The 15,509-nt window shown below is 43.6% G+C and overlaps 1 long non-coding RNA gene across 1 annotated transcript; it reads left to right on the plus strand.

The window, feature by feature from the left end:
- The first annotated feature begins 3,026 nt into the window (after positions 1-3,026).
- On the plus strand, positions 3,027-14,179 carry LOC149356488 (uncharacterized). The gene is made up of 3 exons (XR_016289818.1): positions 3,027-3,426; positions 4,510-4,583; positions 13,952-14,179. It is a non-coding gene; the product is annotated as an uncharacterized LOC149356488 (long non-coding RNA).
- The last annotated feature ends 1,330 nt before the right edge of the window (positions 14,180-15,509 follow it).

A 15,509-nucleotide genomic window follows, 5' to 3' on the forward strand; every position in this document is an offset into this window, starting at 1 on the left:
GCTGCAAGAAGTTTGATAACCAAGGTCCAGAAGGCACTTGAGAGCCAAGGCAAGGCCGTCGCCGTTATGGTGCCGGACGGAGCACCTCTCGGCAACGAGGACGACGTACGAAGGGTCAAAGAAGGCACAGAATCCGAGAAAAGTCACTAGTTGAGAATTCCTGAGCCCCTGTTTGTCACAACCCTGCAAAAATCGGCAGCTCTTGTGAGATTCGAAGGACGGGCTCCCATCTTCTTTCTCGATGTCTCCAAGAATGTCGGTCATCCCGCCAGCGCGGAGCTGCTTGAGCACTTTTGACGGACAGGCGTGAGACGTCGGCACATCGGGGAAGTTCTCGCTTAAAGTGGTCAAATGGTGCTCGTTGTCGCTGACTGCGAGCACGGGGCTTGCTAAGCAAGCTTTGGCTAGACCGAAGGACAGACCCCCGCAGCCACCGTATACGTCGACACTCTTGAGGGTTCTGTGCGGCTTCTCCACTTCGGAAACGAGGCGGGCGCCAATCTTCTGCTCCTCGGTAGATGGCTCTGAAAAGACACCACCTGCACTGGCGCACATGGCGCGCACTCCAGGTCGTGCCGTATTTGGAAGACAGTAAAATAAATTATTAGCTTGAAGACAAAAGAGAACCCTGTTGAAAATTCCAGCAAAAGTCAAGTTGGAGAAAACGGTGGGCCGAATGGAAGTGTTGGTTTCCATTTTGGAGAAAACGGTGGGCTGATTGGAAGTGTTGGTTTCCACGCTGGGTGCTGTTGGAGCGAATGGGAGAGATGTTGGATGCACTAATGGCGACTTTGGGCCACCCTGGATTGAGTGGAAATTGTGGTGGCTGCACTGGCACTTCCAGTAAACAATATTGGGCTGAATGGAAACCACGCTGGACACTTCAGTGAACACGGTGGGACGGGATGGGCTTGGTGGTATCCATCGTGATTATCTCGGTGGGCCTGGCAGGCAACACTGGACTATGTGGAAACCACGGTGGGAGCCTATGGATGTGTACAGTCGCGAGCAAAAAATATTAGCACAGATCACTGGCGATCAGAATTCGTATATCTCACCACGCGGCGCTGCGGTAGGCAGAACTGCCTAACGGGCCGTTTCCATGTTTGCAGCCTACGGGGGGGGGGGGGGGGGGGGGGGCGGCAGGAAGTAAGCTTTATCAAGCGTGCACCGCCCGAGCGTTGAAGTGCCGACCCTACGTGACTGTGCTTGCGGAATTTATTTTGGCTCGGTTATCATGAGCACAGATGGCTTCTTTTTATTACTGTTTTTTTATGTCCGCGATGGTTTGTCAAAAGGAACTCGCGGGAACAATATATGATAGCGCTGCTTTTAGTCAGCAGTTTTGCTGTCCGTGGCAGTCCGCTAATTTGCTGTCCGTGGCAGTCCGCAGTAATTTTACTGTCCGTGGCAGACCCCCTTAATACTGTAGAATGGGAACGGCCCGGCACTCCCGTTATCAGCCTCTCCGCCACCCGCAGTGCCAGGCGTTGTCATCCCGGCGCTCTGGTGTTCCGTCATGTGTGCTAATCTTTTTTACCCACGACTTTACCTACTTGTTTGGCATGGCACAAACCATGGCTGTATTTGAGTGGCCGATGCTGGGCAGCAGATACTGCATGCATGTGCCTATATGGTTGACAAAATGAAACTCATCAATGCACTAACAATCTCAGTGGGTCAAATCCATCAAACGTACAGTCTTTGTCAAAAGTAACCAGGCTGCATGGTTGTATAGTGGAGCCCTTGTGTTATTCCTAAGGATCAAAACGTGTTGGAAGGTAATAAGACCCTCAGTCCTTACCTTTAGCTACCATTCCAGCTTTAGGGAAGCTGTGAGGGATCCACTGTACGAGCTAGAAGCAAACCATGCAGCCTGGTTACTTTTGACAAAGACTGTACACTTGGCACTTTATGCTGTTAGAATAAAAACTGCAAGACAAATTTCTCTTTTTTACACGTGCATTTGTTGACTTGACAGTTTCAGAAAATTTTTTTAAAAAGTAACGACTTATATACTTGGGCTTAGATTATCATTAGCAAAATATCTGAGAAAAAGTTTAACTTCATTGTTCACAAAATAATAAATTGCAGGTTTGCAGAGCCCTGCATGCCTGAATCCGAACACTCAATTTCATTCAGAAAATTTTATTGCGCGTGCATTTCAAGACATATACTAATTCAATTAACAAATTGTTAACCACATAGCTGGCCACAGCTTCTTTGTAGAAGGGTTACGAATACAAATATATACACAGAATATTTCGACAAGGCTGCACTCTTATACATGCACCTCGGTACACAATTACCAGTACAACACTGTTTTTCAAAATAGAAATGCAGATATATATAAACTCAATATGAGGATATAAATTACACAGCATATTTCATACTAAGAATTGATTTGGTTTTCACGTTGGATGAGAGAACTCCACTATAAAAAATGCACACCTTCACTGTAGTCTCAAGAAAGCATATACCGTGGAGGTTGTTCTCTCGACGCGCGTTTCAACGCTGCCGCCTCTCACGTCGTGCTGCCGATCAAACAGCGTCACCATGTTTTTACGACAACCTACTCTCTACGACTGCTACGTTGGGTATTTTGTTAGCCTTGCTGATCTCCCATCAATATAAAAAAAAACTTCCCCATACAAACAGAAATCGGCATGTAATTTCGTGAATGAGCAAAGCAGCAAGCCATACTGCCGTGAGAACTCAGGCATTTTTCAACCGCAGCGCAAGCAACAGGTCGTTAATTCGCGCGTTTCTACCAGTGGTAATTGCTCGCAATCGCTGCAATTTCTGTGGATGCCGATACGGCTGAATACCCAATAAAAATACCAAAAATAAAATAAAAAGTAGGATACAAGCTTTTTCACAACGAAACCGAAACAAAAACTGGTTGTCACCGCCAGGTGGCTGCCGGTAGCTGTTTTTCTGTATAACCCTCATGGCGGTTCGGGTGCTGCGTCGCGTTTATAGTGAACTAGAATACTCTCAAAGTATTCTAGTTCACTATAGTCGCGTTCATCGCGCTTCGGCGCTTGCTACAATTCGCTACTTGGATTGTGAGCCGTCGTGAACTGTGTTGTGGTTTGCGTGTGTTTCTTCTTGCTCAAGGGTGCACAATCGCGCAGTGCTGTCGACGTAGCCTATTCGAGGCAAAGTGTCATTTTTCTGGTCTCTCTAACTTTTCAGTCTGTGCGCTTCTTTGTGTAGTCCAGGATGGGTGTCCAGGCACAAAGACGCGCGGGCAGTGTCGCGGTGGAAATGTTCCAAATAAGGCCCGGAATATTTTCTTCTGTGTGACTACGTGGTAGAGAGTGCCGGCTACGTAGCACTCGTGCTGAAATCTCACTGGTTGGTGTAGTGCCCGTGACACGAAGGCAAACAGCGTTCTGCACGACTACGCAATCATCTGAAAAGGTAAGCAGTACTCGTGCATTATCCGAAGCATATAATGCTGGAACGGTGACCTGTCGTACTGCTGCAGTATTCGTGTTCAATGCTATAAAAAGCGTTTAAGGTGCTTTTGTTGTCGCCGCGGTGAGTTGCTCTGCCAAGAATTGTCGCTGTCGGTACTTGTTTTGGCGAAGGGGATGCGACCGTGCGTGCGCTAGCTTTGCATGATTTTGGTATGCGCATGTTTGCGCGTTTTGTTTCTTGTTGAGCACAGATTTGTCCTCGTATATGCCTCGTTCTACGCGTTTCTGCCCATGCTTGTTCACACCACCGCGCACGTTTCAAGGACCGGCACTTTGGCTGTGCGTAAAATGTATGATTGTCTTTCAAGATAGCGTTAGCACTTTGAGGGGGATTGAAACACTTTTTATTCGCCGCGGTTTTTGCTTGGCCCTAGACTGTTGAACCTTAGGTCGTGGGGTCGATCCTGATGGCAGTAGCCGCATTTCGATTTAGGTGGAATGAAAAAAAGAATGCCCCTGTGCTGTGCGATGTCAGCTCACGTTAAGAAATTCTAGGTGGTCTAAATTAATCCGGAACCCTCCAATACGATCAGTGCCCATTTTCCGCATCTGAATTCAAACCCCACTATAAAGAAAGCACTGTCTCAGGTTGCAGTTACCAACGAAAGTTAATTTCCGGCCGTCAGGATCTAATTTTTAAATGAGTATGTGAAGATTTTTTTTTTTATGATACCGATAGCGTTTCTGGCTACCCAGAGTATAGGATCTTGCATTTTGATCACTCTGCTGTTTGAAAATTGGTTTCTGAGGAAAACAAGTGACGCAATAATTGTCTCAGTTATTACGATGTTTATCTACGCTTTCGAACGCAGATTTGTTTTGCTCATAGCAAGATTCCTTTACTAGTGCTAGGGGAACTGATGCATTTTAAACAGGGTAGTTTTCCTTTGTATTGAGGCGTATACTTGGGCAAGTATATTTTTCCTGATCTTTTTACATTCATGTGATATTCACTGTTGGACCGAGTTCGCATGCTTGTTTTTGTACTCCTGTCATAGTGATAATGGGAAATTGGTATCCGCAGGTGGCGCATCTGTCTTCCAGTCCGAGTCAATGGCATGGATTTTGTGGCCACCAGATGAAGTCAAAAGCTGTGTTGTAAGTTGTTACTGCATTGTGCTTTGTTCTTGTGGTTGCCATGAAATGTTCTCTTACTTTCATTGCTCTTTTCCTTAATGCTACTGCTTGGAGCAGTTTGGATAGCTCTGGCCTGATATGTTTACATGTTTATATGAGTAATATTAGTTGGCTGTCAGAATGGGCCGGTTGCAGGCCATTTGAAGTTTTACATTCAATATTGCTCGTCTTTTAACCGTTGCATTCTATGCATGAAGTGCGAAATGTCTGCATGTTTTTGGCTGCATTATGTGATACTATTTGACTACGAATATTAACATTATGATGCATGTGTGTTGACTTAAATATGTGTTTTTATGCCACTCATCGCAGGGCACAGATGTAAAAGAAAAAGTGCACACATGAGAACTGGTTTCATTACTGCTGCCTTGTTTTTGCTAAGCATGGAGAGCTGAGCTAATTGGTTCTGGGTAGAATTATGAGACATCATTCCAGTGTACAAAAACACATGAACGAAGAGAGTAGACTCCATAGACCCCATACTTCAACTGAGGTTGATTTCACAACATGAGCTTTTTACATGCAAAGTGGTACTAGTGACCCCTGTGGCTGAAAAGTGTTTCCTCGACCAGGTAACAATTATTCAATGTTGCAAAAACAAAAACATAGGCGTAAGGTTAGCTTGTCACTCAAGTTGAATGCATTGGCGTGACTAAACATTGCCTACCTGGCTGACCCAACACACATTTGCGTTGAGATAATCTATTTCTTTTTCTGCCTGCCTGCTCCAGTCGCCTTACTTCGGCATTGACGCTGTCACGACTCTGTGACAGCATCAATGCGCAAGTAAGGAGACTGGAGCAGGCAGTTTTCACAGGAGAAATTGTAGCCTTAGTGGTAGAAAGCCAGGTTCGAGAGATGAAGTGTGCTGGGCAGCGCAAGCCGGAAGACAACGCACATTCGCAACAGTGACCTGTCATTGTGCCGTATTGCCATCAGGTGTCACACCGCCTCAAGAAGGCCAGTGACAAACACGATGTACATGTTGTATTTTCAGCTTGGGAAAGCTGGGATGCATGTGCCACCTGATAAATGACGTTACGAAAAAGCCTGCCTACAAAACTAAGCACACCAAACCCCTCGTTAAACATGAGGTTGACATGGTGTACAGCATCCTCCTTGCCTGTGGCAAACATTACATTAGACAGACGAGGCTTGCATCAATGAACGCTTGCTTGAACATTGCAGGACAGCTGATTCATTAAGTGGCAGAGGTCATTTAGCTGAGCACATTCGCCTTTGCTCGCACAAGCGAGCATGCAAGGCGTTTTTGAAAGAAACACATGCCTTGTGCAAGTTTAGCACTTGAAAGGGCTGGGAAATTTTTTAAGCCTTTTGTATCTCTGTTGGAAAAGAGAATTACGTCAGCAGCCCTTCTGCAGCGCTCCAGAAAAAGAAATAGATTATCTGGAGGCAAATATGTTTGTTGGGTCAGCCAGGTAGGTGATGCATAGGCGTGCCAATGTGTTTAATGTGAGTGGCAAGATACCTTTACCCCTGTTTTTTTGTGTTTTGGTTTTTGCCGTCCTGAATAATTGTTATCTGGTGGCGGAAATACTTTTCAGCCCCAGGGATCACTAGTACCCCTTTGCACATAAAAAGCCTGTGTTGTGGAATAAACCTCAGTTGAAATATGGTGTCCATGGAGTCTACTCTCTTCATCCGTGTGATTTTGTGTGCCGGAATGATGTCTCATAATTCTCCCTTGTTTTCAGTGAATAAGGAGGGCTTCTGGTGTCTCTTTTTTGTATGTGATGGTTATAACAAAGTGGCTACCCATAAACTGTCATTTTGGGCTTAATTGAAGGATCCTTGGGAATTTGTTTGACAGCATATTCCATGGGCACTTTCTTGAGAAAAATCAGTTATTTGTTTCCCATTTCACTGCATTAACCATTGCTTCTCATCATGTCTCGAAAGTCATTGATAAGCACAAGCTTTCGAGTACCTGAGGGCTGTGTGAGAAGCCTTCTTACATACTTTAAACTACTGAGGATATCTGAAGACAGATTTTACCAATAATTGTTAGCCAATCCAAACCTCTTGGTTCTATCCCTGACAACCTGAAGCTGACCTGTCAATAATGAAGGCTGGAAACCGTTCTGATCCCCAAACTGTTCTCCTATTTTATTGATGTGCATTTTGCATGAACTGTTAGAGCACGAAATGAGTCCGCATATTACTTGCCACCATAATTCAAACTAATATTTCTATACCAGTCATCACGGCTCCCATTCTCTTTACTAATGTGCAATCCAACTTTTTGAATTCACAACAGATTTTCACCCAAATTTAGATTCTTTATTTTAGGCAAGTGTCATCGACTTGAATTTCTCCAAAGCTTTTCATGTTTGTCATTATAACCTTTTAGCTACACTCTCATGCTTGAGCCTTCATTCTTTGATATTAGTGTAGATTCATTGCTTCCTGTTCTACGGCTGGCCTTAAAAAACTATTGTACTTCTTCTCTTATGAAGCCCAGCATATCAATATGCAAAATCATAAGGCGTCCCTCATCCTGAGTCACTTTGGGATGTTAAACCCCCATAAACCAAACCAAGCACATTACTAAAGTACATTAATATTAGCCATTCAATAACAGTCTTTGTCTTTATGTCCCAACCTTGTCTTTATGACTGCATTATTCTGAAGGATGCCCCAACTATCTCAGCTACTCTGACTGTATTGACTTTTGCAAGACGGATGAATGGTCTTGTTTGTAATTCATCGTGTCAAAACAGCGCAAAGAAGAGAAAGATGAGGAAGGAATGCGACGGTGCGAGTGCTGACTTTCAAGAAGGTTTATTGGAAAGCATATCAAAATATATACACTGTGGCCTAAAAAAAGAATGAAGAAAGGGCGCCTTGTAACATTCACTTTGGATCTGTCAAAAACAAAACGAAAGTTGAATATGAAGCATTTAAGAGCATGAACTCTTTCTTAGGGAGCGATAAAGAAGGTGTGTTAACACATTGATTGCGTTTTTTCTACAATTTCAGTGGCCTCGATCATCTCATGCACAAACTTTTCTGTGTCTGTCTAGCACAATGCAGCACAAGAAATTACGCCTCACAGCATAAAGGATGTGGCAAACGATCGCAGTCGCGACAAGGAAACATCAGATTCCCCCTGCTAGCTTTGTTCACATCGTAACGGTGGTCTTTTGACCTCTCATTGGCACCTGTGCTAGTTTCTTGCTGAAGTTGATACATTAGCCAGATGGTTCAACTTTAGATTATTACATAGTTTCTTGGCTCTGGACATTGCTATTAACAAATCAGCTGTTGTGTGACACTTGAACTCAGAATTAACTGCCTCCGTTGCCTTGGACAGAAAGACGCCTTTAGACATGACCACAAAACCACCTTGTTTATCAGCAGTTGAATGCGATAGGGCCCACCGTCTTAAACCCGTTACAGTTCAGCCTGCGGGCAAGTTCCTGGCATGGTTCAAACCACGACACCCCATCAACCAACGCCCCCTGAAACACACCTGTCACGCTCAGGTCCAGGCACAGGAAGGCAAGACGTCAAAGTATGGCAAACAGCTCCAGAATAGTCCTCTTCGAAGGAACAATGGCAAATTTTGGCCCGTATATGCTTCAAGCAGCAGACGAGGCAGCAACTCAGTGTCGACATTGTGCACCTTGTTTTCAGACACTCGTGCCTTGGCTTCTCTGCTCCGGGCTAGTGAGCGCAAAGTGGCTGCAAAGTGGCATTCCAGATGGCTTTCACCTGGTCAACGGTGCGTGACACCGTCAACCAGCCACTCCCTGGCTTGTTTTCAGGCACAAGAGTTTGACAACAAGGTGCACACCTTCAGCTTGGAGTCGCTGCCTCGTCTGGTCCTTGAAGTGCTTATGGACCAAAATTTTCCGTTCCTCCGAAGAGAACTATTGTGGAGATGCTTGCCATGGTTTGACGAGTTGCCTTTTCCACGCACAGACCTGAGTGTGACAGGTGTGTTTCGGGATGTTTTGATGCAGTGTCACGGTTTGAACCCTCTTTAGGAACTTGCCCACAGGCCGAACTGTGTCGTATTTAAGAGGGTGGGCCCTCTTGCTTTCAACTGCTGATAAACGGTGGTTTTGTGGTCGTATCGAAAGGCGCCTTTCAGTCCAAGGCCACAGATGCAGTGTATTCTGAATTTGAGTGCCACTTACTATCTGATTTGTTAAAAGCAAAGTCCAGTGCCAAGAAACATTAACAATCTAGAGTTTAACCATCAGGCTAATGCCATCAACTTCAGTAAGAAAAATTGTCCAGCTATCTTCTTTACCGCAAAGACCCATAAAGGTGACTGCTCCTTGAGGGTTGTAGTTTAAGAGAATGGAACCTGTCAGAAACAAATCGCCTTCTCTTTGCGACATAAAATGAAGTTGCTGAGCATTGATGACTCCTCTCGTGTAAGATCTGCAGAGAAAGTAACGCAGTTTCTACACAATAACTCTCGCACCAGTTTCATGGGGTGCTATGTTGACATCAAGGATTTATATTACGCCATCCCTCAATCAGGATCAATAATGTGTTGAAGAATTCATTAACCTAAATGGAGCAGTGGCATTCCAAACGTCTCAGGCGTTTTGGTGAATAATTTTGTCGCACTTTTAAGCTCATACCTTCAGTCCATCTTTATTACATTTCAGAATAGCTTGTTTTTGCAAAAAAAACTATTAGCGCCGCTGTTACGTGGCTTATTGCAGGATCTCCAATCCTGACGAAGCATTGTCTAAGGTGAGAGAGGAGTTCAGTCAAAGCCTTAGTCCACTTTGAATCACCACTGAAATTATAGAGGATAATATGTCATCACATTTATTGGATCTCAATCTTGGGTGGTTACACTTGTTGGGCTTACGAGCCAAGGGAAAACAAGCTACTTTTACCATTTTCTTCGGTTCAGTCTAAGCTGGTCAAGAGGTGTCACTAACCTTTGCTTCAAAAATTCCTTAATGAAATCCTGTTTGATTGCCATGACATCCAGTTTTGCCCAGCTCATATGCCGTTTGTCCTTTACTGGATATTCAGAACCTTTGTCAGTGTCTTTAGCCGATTGCTTTAAGCAGAAGTTGAAACATTCTTTTTGTGCCCCCGTCGAGACTGTAACTCCCAAAAGGAAGTTTGTACGTACCTTTCCCTACATCCACAATTGGTCGCACCGGTTAAATAGGCAGTCGAGTTGGCGTCGATATTGTTTTTCTAACCCTATGAAGTTTCAGTACCTGTAGTCAACCGAGATTATCCATCAGAGTCTCTTCGTGCACTGCACAGAAGACATAGTGTGTTCGAACGCCTTGAAATGCGGCTATGTTTACATTGGGAAAACAGGCAAGTGTGTCACTGAGAGGTTTAAAAGACCACCACGACGATGTGAACAAAGCTTGCGGGAGAACTTTGATGATTCACTGTCGCAATTGCAATTGTTTGCCAGATCCTAAACGCTGTGAACCGGAATTCATGTTCTGCATTTTGCCTGACAGACACAGAAAAGTTTGTGCGTGAGATAATCGAGGCCACTGAAATTTAAAAAAAAACCGCAATCACTGTGTTAGCATACCTTCTTTATCGCTTCCTAAGGAAGAGTTCATGCTCTTAAATGCTTCTTTGTCAGTTTTTGTTTTGTTTTACACTCATGCAATGTGGTTGACACAAGGTGCCCTTTGTTCGTTGTTTTTTTAGGCTACAGTGTATATATTTTGACGGGGTTTCCAATACACATTGGCGATAGTCAGCACTCATGCCATCATATTTATTCCTTCGTTGTCCTTGTCTTGTCTGCATTGTTTTGTCACAACGTATTGACCTCCTTTCCCACCTCTAGGGTTAATGGTATGGAGAAACCTTAACCAGATGCAGCCCCACATACTTGGAGCATGTCACGATACATGCTGCTGGCACCACAAGGGCACTCGGGTTTATCAGGAGATGTCATGATCTGTGTGCTCTTGCCATGCTGCGCAGTTTATGCATAAAAATTTTATTGATTCCAAACTGAAGTATTCCCCAGCTCTTTCAATTTTGCACCAAACTGTTTGATGCTACGCCACCAACTCCCTTTAATCCAACAGCGACACTTGGTACAGCATATGTGTAATCAGTCATCTCATTTGACCACCAGACATCACTGCATAAAAGGGGAAACGCTCGTTTAGGTGTGTTCCATATACTCTACAATACTTTTCCACAACTTAATGTTAAATGTTGCTGCCCCGCTTCAGACCAGGATGCCATCACAACTAAATCAAGAAATTTTTCCTGTTCCCATTGAAGAATAAATCAAATCAAAGTTTATTTCCCATCTAGCACTACAGATGGAGGAATCGTAGAAAAAAGCTGCCCTTGGGCAGCTTGACGAGTCTACAATCCTTATTATTGACAGGGAGGCAACACAAGAGTTTATACAATTTTAAAAAACAAGCACATTAAGGAAGCACCGGAGAATACACGAAACAGCAATATGTATACATAATGAAACTTAAACAATGTTATGCAAAAACAAATTATGTAGTTCATGACGTGAAAAAGAAAACAAATCGAGGTTAATGTGGATATACCTATTTAGAAGAGATGGAAGTGTGTACTGAAGGCATTCCCTACCAAGATTTAGTCGAGGTGTTGGCACTGTCCATTCTTCGCCACGTCTTGTTGGATAGACTGATTCTTTTTTCCTTAGTTCTGCAAAATTTTTAAGATTTGTTACATTCTTCTTGATTTCTGTTTTAAAAGTAACACTGAGGCGATATTTATAAAGATTATGTGCTTTAATAACTCTGGAACGACAAAAGAAAGCTGCACTGGGATGTCGGAACGGTAAATTATATGCATTTCGGAGATATCTTTTTTGCATTAAATGAATACGTTCAAGGTTAGTGAATGTTGTAGTGCCCCACACCAACTGGCAATAGTTTAAATGCGAGTTGAATATTGAATTGTATACCAGCATCTTAGTTTTTGTGGGAAGTATGTATTTTAGACGGCCTATAACACCAGTGATTTGAGCTATTTTTTTCAAGATATAATTGACATGATAATCCCATGACATACTGGCAGAAAATATGACCCCAAGGCATTTAAACTGCTCAACAATTTCTACAGCCCGCGAGTTTAATATAATGTTCTCGTGCAGTGGGATAACTTTATTTTTCGGCCTAAATATGACAGCTTTGGTCTTACTCTCATTTATTTGCATCAGGTTAACTGCAGACCAGACCTCAAGAGGCATTGTGGCATTACATTGTTTGATAAGTTCATGAACATTTTCACCCGAAAAAAATACGCTCGTATCGTCTGCATAGATGGAAAACTTTGTATTATCGCTAATGTTGACAATATCGTTTCGGTAAATATTGAAGAGTAGAGGCCCTAGCATACTGCCTTGGGGGACACCGTAGAAGAGCGGCTTCGGTTCAGACTGTATACCATTTATGTACACCACTTGCTGTCTAAACGACAAATAAGAACTTAACAATGAGAGCGCTTTTCCTCGGATACCATAGTAGTGTAATTTATTTAGTAAGATTTTATGATTTACCAGGTCAAAAGCCTTTGAGAAGTCCACAAATACACCAATGACAATAGATTTGTTTTCAAGTTGCTTTATTATATATTCCTTTTGTTGGAGTAATGCAAGTTCAGTGGATTTGCTTTTGCAGAAGCCAAACTGAAATGGTGTTAGCAAGTTAAATTTATGGATGAAATTTGACATTCTTAGATGCAGCATTTTCTCAAATGCTTTCGAAAACACTGGCAAAATAGAGATTGGTCTGTAGTTGGCGAGGGCGTTGCGATCTCCTTTTTTGTAAAGAACAACAACTTTTGCTAATTGCATTTTTTCCGTAAAAACTGCAGTTTCTAAACAGATGTTAAAGATGTGAGCAAGTATGGGAGCAATTATGTCAACTACATGCTTGACTGGCCGTATTTGGATATCATCAATGTCACAGCTACTGCTATTGTTAAGATTTGTTATCACCGACACTACTTCGTCTACCGTGACTGGGTGCAGAAAAATTGTTTCATCATTCTGAATTCGAACATATTTGCAAGCGTCAGATCCGGCAGCACGTGTTATAGCACGGGTAGCCAAGCTCGTTAAAAAAATATTGAATACATTAGCCAGTTCGACGCCAGAAACTTCCTTTCCATCAATATTTAATTTTGTTAATGCAGTGCGTGAACTGTCCCGCTGCAGAAGTGTATTTAATCTCGACCATAGTACACCATTTCGAGCATTCTTAACATCTAGAAGTGACACGTGATAGGCTGTTCGTGCAGACCGCAATTTTTTAGTCAATTTGTTCCTATATTTCTTAAATACCGCAAGGTCCTCAACCTTCCGGCTGCTCAAAAATTTTCTGTACAGCTTGTCTTTCATTTGTATTTCTCCGCGAAGCTCTGGCGTTACCCAAGGCTTGCGGATTCTGCGACTTTTCACGCGTGTTACAAGAGGAAAGCAGTCGTGATATATCTGTTTACAGCAATCGACAAACGTATTATAGGCAACATTTGCATCATGAAGTTCAGCTATCTTACTCCAATATACTTTCATGAGCGCATCCCTAAAGGATTTCAATGATGATTCTGTAATAGCTTGGTATGTGATTGATGTGGACTTACTTCCTATTGTACTAGCGTTCTCAATGCAAGCAAACACAGGAAGATGGTCACTAACACAACAAGATAAAACACCAGAAAAAGCATTCAGCTGCATAGAGTTAGTAATAATTAAATCGAGAACAGAATGGCCTTCGCTTGTGATTCTACCTCACCACATTTTCATTGCATGTGGTCCCTCAAAATTATGGAAATAAGTGATATCGCTTGGAGCATTGACACTGGTTTGTTTTACCTTTTCTTTGCTGCTGTTTTTATTTTTTGCAACTGATGTATCAATGGATTGTATGCCTCTTTTCGTAGTGTATCGTCTGCGACATCTCAGCTGTGCTACTGCAGTCACCCTTCTGATGTTACCTTTATATTGTCCCTCTTATTAATACCCCACTAAAAGCCTTCAGAGGACAAAAAACGATGGCTTTTTTATTTTGCTCATTATGGCACACGTCAGGCTTATGTTTAGGGATATAGGAGAGGCCTTTGTCTTGCAGTGGTGCTAGTTATGCTGCTGATGATGGTACTTAATGACGAGCATATGATATATTGAATAAGAACCTCAAATTATTTTTCTTTTTGAGTGCGAATAGCTTGAGTGGTTCTTGATTTAGGCTCACTTTATTCCTGTGGCCACAATACGGAGTTTACTTTTTTAGCACTCTAATACTGGCAAGAATAAAAACTTGTGCATCCTAATTCTTTCATTTCAATCTTTTCTGCAGAGTGCATCGCCCAGTTTTCCCAAGCCCTCATGCACCGGTGGTATGTTGGGGAGGAGGGATAACCACAAACTTGACAGGACTGAAGATCGAGAAGAGGACAGGACGAGCGGTGGTACATCAACAAGGCTGTTTCATGGGGCCCAGCTGCATTGACAAGTGGCTAAAGAAGAGCAAGAGGAGCATGAACACAAAATAAAACTGGCTGTAGGAGCTTCATCTATTTTGAAATTTGCTGTCTCATTGCGACAGACATAAACATTGCTGCATGGCCCCTGCCCCAACATCTCCCAGTCATTCCAACATGCCCAGTCATTCCAACATGCCCAGTCATTGCAACCTGCCCAGTCATTCCAACCTGCCCAGTCATTCCAACATGCCCAGTCATTCCAACATGCCCAGTCATTCCAACATGCCCAGTCATTCCAACATGCCCAGTCATTCCAACGCATTTTCCATTACCATAATCCACCAAGGTTTCCAGTGTTGGTTTCCAATATTTACATCATTGCCTTTTTTTCCAATAGGGAACATATCCTACCCATAATCTAGGAAGCGATTCATCTTCGAAGAGACGGGCACTTTTTCTGAAGCGGTGAAGCCGGAACCGCAACCGTATTCACTTTCAGTTGGCCCACAGGTGGAGCTGCTGGACCTGGTGCGACATCAATGCCCCAACCCCGTCGACAGTCCTTTCTAGGGAAGATCATGTGATTTTCGCCGGCGGCCTTTCTTTGCCACCATCGGCAATCGCCTCATCGCTGATGGGCGGCCAGAACACCAACACCCAGCTAGACCTGCCCTTCCAACCTTACAAAGGAGCCAAAGACTGCTCCAATAGATTCTGCTTCTAGAGCGGAGCCTGATGCAGCTGCTGCACCAAAAAAGTATCGCGCGAAGGCCACGAGCCATCGCAACGCCGAATTAACGGCCAGCTCCTCTGTGGAGGATATAGAGGTCTCGGTAACCGTATCAGCATCTTTGCCGCCGAAGGACCGCCGCCTTTCTGGCGGCCGTTGTGGTGGCGGCAGAGGAAAACCCCGTATCACAACTCCTGGTAAGAACGTTGCATAGTCCGTAAGGCATATTTTATAAGTACGAATTGTGTTCCTCTTCATATTTATCCTGCAACCACAGTGTCATGCATAAATGTGGCCGTTTCATTGATGCAGTGGACCTGTCGTGGCATGAGACATCACTATGATGATATGTCCATATTATAAGAGGAGCACCGATGACACTTAGTTTGTGTTCAAGGAACACTGTTAAACAACACAGTGAAAAATCTTTAGATAATGTTGGCACCGGCGGGGGGTGGTGTTGGCATTGTTGCGAACTCCTGTGTAATTGTCAAGGAGTTAAGCCTGAACACTCTTTAGCAGCTGTCGCAGTAAGGGTTCAGTTCAAATGTCTGAATACTGTGGTATTCGGTAAAGGACCTCCTAGACCTAGTCAGTTAGTGACCAACACCTTTTCTGATCCATGGAGACATGGAGGAAGGAAGACTCAGGAGAGGCCCTTCGTATTCCCAATGCATTGGCGAGAATGTGGCGGAAGTGAC

This window comes from Amblyomma mixtum, chromosome 3 (assembly GCF_055824585.1).
Source record: "Amblyomma mixtum isolate Tamu chromosome 3, ASM5582458v1, whole genome shotgun sequence".
In the NCBI taxonomy this organism is placed as follows: Eukaryota; Metazoa; Arthropoda; class Arachnida; order Ixodida; family Ixodidae; genus Amblyomma; species Amblyomma mixtum.